Genomic DNA, 10985 nt, shown 5'->3' with positions numbered 1-10985 from the left:
GGTGGACCTGTCTTTCTTTAGTTAACCAGTCATTGTGCTGTTAATAATCAGATTTTTTTTTCTGCATTTAGATGACTTGCAAGACATCTTCTTGACATGTGGAGCTCTGTGACCTCCTTGGGCACACAAACTGGCTCAGGCAGCCCATGGCAATGGCTGGGAGCTGGTTTTATTTATGTAATGGATGTAAACAGAGACAGCCAAAACCAGATCACTGGGCCTGGAAGTTCTTTAGGACAGAGTCCACCACCCTGGGCTGCATTTGGGCATCACCCAGCACCAGGGATGGTCTTGAGGAGTGATGAGCCCAGAGGCACCACCACAAAACAAGGTTTATCATTGACACCTGGATCTCATTGTGCTCCCCAGTTATCAAAACATCCTGATTAAAGGGAAGAAAACTAATCTATCCAGGTCGCACAGCCAGTCTTTTGGTCACATTTTATTCTGTGTTTGGAGTGTCTGCTGCCTTTTAATGAGTAACCTTTCTCTTCCCCCAGCAGGAACAGCATCTGCTGCTAAGGCAAGGTGTGTTGAGCAGCCCCTGCCAGCCTGAAACAGCAGCTGGGAGCCAGGGAACTTATTCAGAGCTCTTGAGGACCACTCAGTTATCATTCATTAACAAGCCCAAAGGTTAGCCCCTTGCCAGCCCTCCATGTGCCAAACTCCTCCTGTGTGACTGTGGTGCTCAGAGGATGGTGTTCCCGCTCCACGGCTGAACCAGGAACAAGTTTCTTTATTGATTTAGCTGTTCATGTCAGCCAAAGTCCTTCCCTTACCCACTTCAGGACTATTTACTTGTCCTGCCCTCTCCACTTCATCGAGACACCGCGTTGTCCCAACGGACACAGAAGAAAGCACAACAGAGAGAAATCCCCTGAAAAGTCCTGGCATAGCAATGTGGAAGATAAAACCATCTTGTAGGTGTTTGAAGGGGCTGTGTCTCAACAAATTCTGCCCTCACCGTGAAAATTCTTTGTCAAAAAAACCTTCCCCTGCTTCATCCTGATTAACCAAAGTCTCCTGTGTGGCCCTTTCTATGACCTCGGGCCTGAGAAGTGAGTAAGACCCAAGTTGCTTCTTTATTTTTGATAGCCCCTGGAATCTGGGTGTGTTGCTTAGTGAAGGAGCAGCTTGAGGAACAGAAATTCCAGAGGAAGCATTTGTCCTTCTGGAAAGCAGAAACTGGAATTCCAGCGGGGTTGCTCAAGAGCAGGCTGGAGTTATCAGACCTGGGGAAATGCCTGGTGACTCAGGCAGGGCATTGGCTTCAGGTCTCTGTCTGATAGGGAGGGGAGGCTCATGCCTGGATTTCCATATGCTGCCATAAAGAGCTTGACATTCCCAGGATGAAAAACACTTCCTGCACAAGCCAGCTGCATTGATTAGGACAGAACAAACAGGTTCAAGGCTGTCCCAGGATTCCTGCAGGAAATAAATTCTCACTGTAGTAAAGCTGGCACTTCCTCACTACCACCATTCTTTCCCACACACAGAATTGAGAATTATCTCACATATTCCAGGGAAAAAGAATTATAGGGCAAATGTATTTCTGAGAGCTCAAGGGCTTCGGTGAGATGTAGTCAACACAGCCTTGCTGTGCCTCCTCCCTGACAAAAGATTAAATGAAATTTAGGGTGTTGGGATGTTCCTGAACCAGGAAGAATGGCACAGGGATTCAAAGGGTCAGGTCCAGACCACAGATCTGTTTTAGATCACCCTCAAGTGATTTAACCTTGCTGTCTGTCCTTTCACATAACCAATTTGAAGAGAAACTGAGCTGACCTCACCTTAACACCACCACGGAGTTCATTAGTTAACACTTCACCTGTTGACACTCGCAGGCAAATCCCAGACCGGATTGTAGCCCTGTGGAATGCAAATCTGGCTATGTGCCTCCAAATGACTGCATGATGGGGGGAAAAAACCCTTCCACACCTGCAAATAAAAGACATCAGTAAGCAAATTCCAAAGCCAGGCTGGGTAGCAATGAGATGGCAAAGCTTTCAGATTTTATTGGGTCACAGTGTGTTTCTTTATGGCCTGGTGAGCTGCTGGTCAGGAGCTGCTTTTAGCTGGATTTCACAGCTTCAAAGGAAGTTGGATTGGACTGATTGCTCAAGCAGGATTCAGCCTGCAGATTAAGACATCATAATTTGGGTGGCAGCATGCAAAGTGCTGCCTGCATGAGCTCGAAGGCTCTGAGCTCCTGTTACAGCCAGTGGAGATGGGATTCTCCACGTGCTTGATTGAACACAGGAGTCCAGAACCATCTGTGGTATCCCAGTGTCATTCCTCTGGGTATTCCCTGCCAATCCAGAAGGACACGGACCTCCCAGAATGTCTGTACGTGCCAAACCCCTACGATGTTTGGATTTCCAAAGGACTACAGGCAGCACTCAGCCCTTGTGGTGAAATGAATCCCTCAGCTGACTGTGAACATCAGGAACTTGAAAGTCAGGCCTCAAGTTCAGGCAAATTGGGCTCAGTCACTTGGCTGAAGTGTCCAATGCCTGGTGACATATCCTGGGGGATCTGAGATGTCTCCCTGGATCTCCAGACACAGCCCAGACCAGCAGAAGACCCATGGTTCTCCTGGAGCATCACCCAGAGGACAGGCAGAGCACTCAGGAGATGTCCAGGGGACACCCCCGTGCCTGTTTGTGGGCACCTTCACTGGTGTGAGTGAATCCAAGGGCTGAACCCCACTCCTTGTAAGCCCATGTGGCAAAGCTGGGACCTCATGGAGGCTTGGGGTGCCTTGCTCACATTGGAGGTGCTTGGTTTCCACCAGGCTGGGGCAAAGGGACTTGGGTACAGAACGATTTCCACTGTTCCTATGGATCTGGCACATCCCAGGCTGGTTTGAGGCACTGTTTATGCAAAGAAAGCAGTGAGGAGAGAGGATGAAGTGCTACCAGAAGTGTGAACCTGGCCATGGTTTGCTCAGGAGTAGCTCGTGAAAGACTGAGAAATTTGAGGCTGTTCAGCCTGGAGAGGAGAAGGTCACGGAACTTTCCAGGACCTGAAGCAGTAGTGATAGGAGAATGGGAAACATCTTCATACTCAAGGAGGGGGAATTTAAGTTAGAAACAGCAGAAATTATCTCCTGTGAGGGTGGTGAAGCCCTGGCACAGGTTCCCCAGAGAAGCTGTGGCTGCCCCTGGATCCCTGGAAGTGTCCAAGGCCAGGCTGGACAGAGCTTGGAGCAGCCTGGGACAGTGGAAGGTGTCCCTGCCATGGCAGGGGGTTGGAATGAGATGAACTTCAAGGTCCATTCCAACCCAAACCATTCTAATTCTAATTCTAATTCTAATTCTAATTCTAATTTAGATTTTTTTATTATTATTATTGGGTTTTTTGGTGACCAAACCTCACCAAGTTCAGTGCATTGTTCCTCAAAGGAACATGGAGCTCCCAACTCTTCTGGCCATCAGGTACCTGGTACCCCTCTGCAGCACATCAGTCCTTAAATTACACCTGAGAGTGAGTTTTGACTCCTGGATCTGGTATCAAATATCTCCCACTTGGTCATGGAACAGTTTTAAGTGACTTTTGTGACCTGGGTTGTCTTGAGCAAAGCCATTGCCATGGCTAAATGTGACCAGAGTTTGTGCTGCCTTCCCATGGGAAAATAACTCTTTTACAAAATAAAAGGAAACTTCAAGAGCTTCCCTAACAATGAAAAGTCCAGGTCATGAATCAGCAAAAAATTATAAAGACCTTGTTTTCTTTCATTCCTAAAAGGATCTGGAGGGGTTAATAGCATGTATGAGATGTCCGCTCATTTCTTAGTTTTCCCTATTTAGGTTTAAAAAGAAAAAAAAAAGATTCTTGCTCAAGCCTGGTGAAGAAGGTAACACAGCTTAACAAACAGGCTTATCTCAAGTGCTCTTTAATAAGAATGTTTATCATTTATTTCTGCAAAATATGCTGAGCCCGGAATGCTGAAAGCTCTCCGTGGTGTTTGACCTGAGTCATTCAAAGCCAGGCATGGGGGGGTGTTTTTGGGAGGGGGATATTTTATCTGGGGTGTCCCAGTGTGCTGCCCACCTCCCTTCCCAGGGAAAAGCTGTTTTTCAATTATAGATGTGTTCATTTAGAGCCTCCACAAGAAAACAGATTTCTCCAGAAGGCGATTTATACCAGCTCAGGTCTGTGGTTTAAATAACTGGGATAAACCTCTGGATGTGCTTAAATCCCTCCATCAGCTATAAAGAAGTCATCAAGATTGGTTTTAGAGGAGGTTCTTGATCTGTGAGGGGTGAAATTGGGTGGCTTGAAACTCTCCAGAAGTGAAGGCCACAGGAATTCCTGCGCGATCTGCTCCATTTCTGTTGGAGTGGGGTGGGAGGTGAACATGCACAGAGCCCCTGGAAATGCTGCCCTGTCCCCCGTGCAGCAAACCCACCCCCCTGCACCCCTTCCAGTCAAATGAAAATTCCAGAGAGAAGCTGTGCTGAGTCCTGGATCAATGAACCCATTGCTCGAGGGTGCCTTCCTCACTGAGGACAGAGAAACGGGGAAGGCTGGTCCAGGGTTCCTTTTAGGAGCAGATTTATCTGCACACAGCCCATGGAATGTTCAATGGAAGGCCAGCCATGGTGGTTCCAATGAAGGGAACATATTTTCTCTGTCAACAGTGTCTCCCCCTAATTGTATCCCTACAGTATATTCCTTTTGCCAGCATAATTGCAGCATTGGAAGTTGCAAGACTGTCCAAGAGGCTCCCAAACCTAAAGTAATATTGGAGGAAGGAAGAAAGGAAGGAAGGAAGGAAGGAAGGAAGGAAGGAAGGAAGGAAGGAAGGAAGGAAGGAAGGAAGGAAGGAAGGAAGGAAGGAAGGAAGGAAGGAAGGAAGGAAGGAAGGAAGGAAGGAAGGAATGAAATTGTCAAAACCAACACAAAATTTCTTAGGGCCTTCCAGAGACATTGTGAAAACTCATCCCTTTGCCATGCTGGGCTTTTACTCCTCTGGAGGAAGAAGCTGGGTCCTGGGGATGCTCGGCTGAGAAAAGGACTCGTGGCAGTTTAAGTGGACTTGTTTTATTCATATTTGGGTTGTCACCTCCCACAGAAGCTATGCGTGATGACAACACAGGTGACATCTCTTCTTCCAAAGCACACAACTCCTGCCCCACAGCAGGAAGGCATATTTATTTCTTATTTCTTCCCAGCTGAATCTCAGCCCATGATATGAAATAGCATCCTATCAAAACCACAGAACAGTGGGAAAAAGCACCCGAACACAGGTTAAAATTAATGCTCCCTTTTTTTTTTAATTTTCATTATAAAGTTAACACATCTATCAAACTTAACTGGTAACAAAAAACAGTTACAAGACATTGCTAATGTGCTGTCAGTAGAAAATAAGGTAAAAGCCAACGAGGTCACAAGCACAACAGCAGAGCGACAACACTGTCCCGATGAGTTATTTCCGCAAATATATACTCTTACTAATATATACATTTATTCATAAAATAAATAATCATAAAAAAATCATCAGACTTAACAAAATACTGAGAGGAAAAAAAAAGGTGACAACTCTACTTTGTACAATAGCTTTGGAATTTCAGGTTGTATCATACATGCAATCTGTCCACAGGGGTGCTGGGGTGGGGTGAGGGCAGGGGTTACAGACAGTGATGGAGCTTTGAAGAAGGCGATGTAATCAGGCAGACAGTCTGTGGGAAGGGAAAGCAACGGCCAAAAAAACCCACTCACAAGAAGATACTTGTCCTTGACTGCTGGACAAGCATGTTTTGTACCGTGGGGGAATCCCCTGGGGTGCTGCAGGTTTGTGTTTCATGTCTTCCGCACTGCTGGTGGGCTTGTCAGAGAGTCCAAAGCTAAGGCAGGTCTTGTTCGGGCAGGTTTGGTCCTGGGAGTGACAGAAAGTGATGCCACAAGGGATTGATCAAGTGGGGATGAAGAGGTGAAGGCTGAGCTGCCATCAGCTGGGGACAGGGGCAATGGGACAGCCAGGGCTACACCAGAGAATTTTATATGTACAGAAGTCTTTTGGAGGTTTTGGGAGGCTGAACTCAGACCTCTTGTGCTTTCCAAGTGGTAGCAGCAGGTGGAAAGCTTTGGGAAGGAGCACTAACACGGTGGTGCCATCCCTCAAAATCATGGGTGACACTCAGCTGCTTTCTGGAGCAGATCTGTCCTTCAGGATTTTTGGTGGAGTGGAATGAATGGAGAGAAATAAATAAATACTAATAAATAATAAGAAGAAACTTGAAAAAAGAAAGGGAAGTGGGGAAAGCTCCTCACGCTTTCCCCTCTTCCACGCAGGGCTGTCCCAGACCTCCCTTGGTGTGCAGAACATGTGTAAGGAAAGGTCTACGGAGACAGACCCTTGTGGAAAGGAAAAGACCCTTGTGGCTTCAGGAACTTTCTTTACCTGGGTGGAGTTCACCTAAGAGCAGGATTTTGCCCGTGGATGACTTGGTGGGATCTGTCCATTTCTATTACGTGCTCCTCAACAGGATGAGCAGAGATGCTCCCAAACCAGGCAGTGAAGTGGATCCAAATAATTCTTTTTGTGGAATAGGCCCACCTTCTGCTCCCCTTGAGACACTTGTACCTGATTTTTGTCGGTTTCAGTGAGGATTGGGACCATGAACAATTTTCCACCTCAGAGAATCTAAAGAGAGCTTGGAATATGGAGTGGGATCCTGTTCATGGATGAAGACACACACTCGTGGATGTCCACAAGCCTGTGTCTGCGTGGGAGTCAGACATCTAAACGCCAATCTCTGGTAGAGAAACATCTGCATGGATCTGCCAGATATGCCCTGAGATTTAAGGGAAGCCCACGTTCTTCCAGAGTAGCTTTTAGGAGCCAGTGGGGTACCCTGGAGCATCCCAGATGGCTCTAGACACCTATTTCAATAATTTAGTTCAGCCAAGTTTAGGCAAATGGAGCCCATAATTTGGTTTGTATGGGGATTTAAGCACCTAGCACATATGTAGATACCTGCCTTTAAGCATCTCACTTTGTATTCCAAATCCCACTGCAGGTACCACTGCCTGGGAACCAACTCCTGGCCTCTTGTTCATGCTTGAGAAAAATCTCCGCCTCCAAGGTGGAGATGCACCAAAAACCTCTCTGGAAAATGCAACAAAGTGGGAGCAGATAACTTGCCCAAGCCCATGAAGGCACTGGGAGGGGCAGGAATGAGGACTAAACACCTCTTCTTTGAAAGAGGAGCCTCCATTTCCCACCAATCTGAGGAATCTGCACCCCACAGCTGTTAACAGAGACCTGAGCTGGGGGGTGAGGATCTGCAGATCAGGAGCTTTGCTGGAGATCCCAGGGGAGGGCAGGAAACAGGAGGATGGAAGAGTTAAATCATGAATAAATTCAGGCAGGTGCCACTGCTGCTTCCAGTGAGAGAGAGGGAATCTAAAAAAAAAAAAAAAAAGATACTCCCATGATGAGAAGTCACTACTAAAACAGCCAAGATTTGGCTTGGAGATGGGCAGAAAATAGGAAACTCTAGGCATGAAGAGGAGATGAGATCTTGTCCTACCCAGCCCGCCTTCTCTCCCATCACCCAACACTCTTTTACATCTCATCCCAACAGCTGCTTGAGTTCAGGAATGGCAGATCAGAGCAAACATCTCTCTCTCACCCTGCCACTGCCAGCAGGGTGATCCCTTCCCAGCAGCCTGAGCCCTGGAGCAGAGCTCTGGAAGAGCCAGGAGTTGTTTCCCTGTGGGCAGCCCATGGAACCCAGGTGCATTGCATGGCTGCTATCTGCAGGGCAGTTGGATTTGGCGCCTTTCATGGCCCTGTTTTCATCTTCCTAAATGGATTTCGTTAAAGCATCAAGGGAAGTCTGGAGTAATTTCCATAGTGCGGATCCTAGGACTGGATCACAACTCCCTGCTCCTGCAGAGTGCCCATGCTGTAACCCTGAATATCCCAAACAACATCAAACACCAGATTTTCAGCACTCACACCAATCTTTGAAGCTAAAACAAAAAGTCACCCAAAGCTCAGAGCTTTTCTCCTGTGTATGAATTTAAGGATGGGGGCATGATAAGAATATGAACACACATGACAAATGTAACAAAATCCATGGACATTTCTGTGGGAATATATTTGAATGCAATGAAAACACCAAAAATACTTGAGATTGAGAGGCAGAAGAAGCTGTTTTCTGAGGTTTGTTAATACAGAAAACCTGCAATGCTCAGCTAAGACGACAGCATTGCAGGGCTGCCGAGGCCGGTGCTGACTCAGGGATTTCTGTGCCATGTTGCATTTTGTGGTGTGGTTGTCTCTGCAATCCCCTCCAAAAACTAAATCCTCACTGCTTTAGCTCTGCACATGAAGCTTCCCATAGGGAGTGGAAGCAATTCTGGAGACTTCAAAATGCTTTGGAGAAGACTGTCAGTGCTGGGCACGATGCTCAGCTGACAGGGATATACCAGGGTCAAACTACAAAAATGTCATGTACTTCCCTCCCCATACTTCCATTTTCTCTGAGAAAGAGAAGCCCCTAAATTCTACAACTAAATCAAACCAAGGGAAAAAAAATCAAAAACAACCAAACTCCTAAACTTTCCATTTCTTTCATAGAAAGAAAAGAGATGAGGCCAAATTCACCCCTTGCAGGTAACTCCACTGTCTTTAACAAGTTGGATGTGGAACTGATGGGGCCCATCTGACCCATCTGTTCAGCTAAAGGAGAGGTTGGATAGCAGCATGTAAGAGGATGGAATTATGGTCCTTTTTCACTTTTATTTTTTGCATCTGTTACTTTGCTGGGTGACATCTTGTCCCTTTTCCCCGGTCCTGCCAGACACACCCCTGGTACAAACCACCTGCCTGAGGACAAACCTCACCAGTGGACACTGAAGGGAAGGACACCAGGGAACACAGAGGTGAAGCTGGCCAGCTCCCATTAGTGGGAAATAAATGATGTTTTCCTTTTGATTATAAACTGGAGCATTGCACCAAGGTGGGAACGAAGGTTAGACAGAAAACCATTTCCAGACAAGTGCCCAAATCGACTGCCTTCACAAAGACATCTTGGGCCATTTTGGACACCCAGCAGTCTCTGACTGCCCAGGTTTATGATCTGTGTGGGTCTTGGGCCATTGGAACAACATCAGAACATTGCAGGGGAACTGTAACATGTCACCAGATATTTGTATGATTGAGTGAAGTGCCAAGATCCTTCTGTAAGTGAGGTCCTACTGTTTTCTCAGGAGAACCTGGGGCAGAAGGCAGCTCTGGGTTGTATTTAGAGCATCTCCTGTAGGGAAGGATGGCACCTCACCCATCACTGGCTAAATTTTTGTCACCAGTGCAGTGCAAACCCTGACTCGAGACAGCCGGCGTAGGCGGTGGAGAGGGATCTCAGTTTTCCAAAGACACCTCCCCAGTTCATGCGTAGCAGTGAGCAATGGCCCAAGCCCCCTCTCCAAAACCACAGGGTCAGACACAGGCCCAGCTCCCAGACCCCTCACGGGCTCTTTTCCCCCCTCAGGGATAGGCAGACTCAGACCCAGGACTGGAACCCCCGGGTGTGCTTGGGGTGATGAACAGAATTCACGCAGGCGTTTTTCATTGACTTTAGTAGCAGCTGCTCAACCCCTTACATTGGATCATCACAGAGATGATGAATTACATTGCAAACCCAAACAGGTACCCATAGCTTTGTTAAAAACCCCTTGAATGGAGCGGGGGAGTCCCCAACCACTGAGCTGGTTCAAGCCTGACCCCAGTTTGGAGGGAAGGAGCACAACTTCCAGCCCGTCTCAGGTGATGATCAGGTTGTAGCTTCACCTCCTTGACTCATGGTGGGCTTCACATCATCAGTCTGGACCCATGGAGGAGCTCATCATCTACTCTGAGCCCAGCAGCTGAAGTCAGAGATACACCTAGAGGGTACTCAACCAAACATAACTCAGGTGCCATCCTAAGTATAATGAATCACCTTCTGGATTTGTTTCTTGCCATTGATCCCAGCAGAAAATTAGATAAATAGCTTAGACCAGATGAAATAAATCCCACTGTTGCAGTCCAAATTTGTTCACATCTACAGGCAATTGCTCAGCAAATGCCTAGTTTCAATTTTTTCCCCCCTGCTTCCCAAAAAGCTTCACGTGCTGGTGATGGTGGGCTTGTTCTGGTGCAAAAGCAGAATGGTGGATGTGAACGTGCTGCGGATGGGCTGGGGTCAGATTCCAGCTCCCACGCATGGAAGCCGAATCCTCCAACCCATTTCTTCACTGGTGTGGTATAAAAGAAGGAGTTTGAAACCACTTGGCTTAAAAATCTTAGGGTAAAGCCAGTTGTGGGTGTCACCCCACTGAAGTCAATGGATTGAAGGGACCGTGGCCTGCAATGATTTGAATTTTCACTCTTGGGTCACCATTTATTGACAGAAGTTCCTGGTAGGACGTGTCTGACATCTCACTGTGGCTGCTTGCATTGCATCACATTAAGTAGATCAGATCTATCTTCTCTTATCCCATGCTCTCCAATTTATCAATGTGTTCCACCCCATACGTGGCTTTCTGGAGCATTTGCTTCCTTGATAGATTGTGTTTGAATGTTGGTTATATCTGTTGGTGGCAATCTCCCCCTGCAGTATCTTCCTTCTCTACCTCCCATGATTAAGTTTTCCTTTTCTCCAAGATTGCACTATGAAAATCAGTCATGCATCCATTATTTGATCTTTATTTAATTTTCAGGATCTATTGCCTTCTCCACTTGGTGCGTGGCCATCAATGGGGTGCAGTGTTTACATGGACAGGTATCACTGATTGATTTTCTCCCCATATTTTTCTTTGCCTCTCTTGATCTCCTGTCTGCTTCTGCTCTGATTTCAGATTTCACTGCAGCTTTTTTTTTTTTTCTCCTTTGCAAAGCACTGATAGAAGTGCCTCCATCAATAAGCAAATCTTGCTTGTGCCCTTGGGCACAGCCCTGAGACAAATGAGTGATGCATAAACTGCACCAG

This window comes from Cinclus cinclus, chromosome 1 (genome assembly GCF_963662255.1).
Source record: "Cinclus cinclus chromosome 1, bCinCin1.1, whole genome shotgun sequence".
Taxonomy (NCBI): Eukaryota; Metazoa; Chordata; class Aves; order Passeriformes; family Cinclidae; genus Cinclus; species Cinclus cinclus.
Note: the sequence above shows the minus strand (reverse complement) of the source record.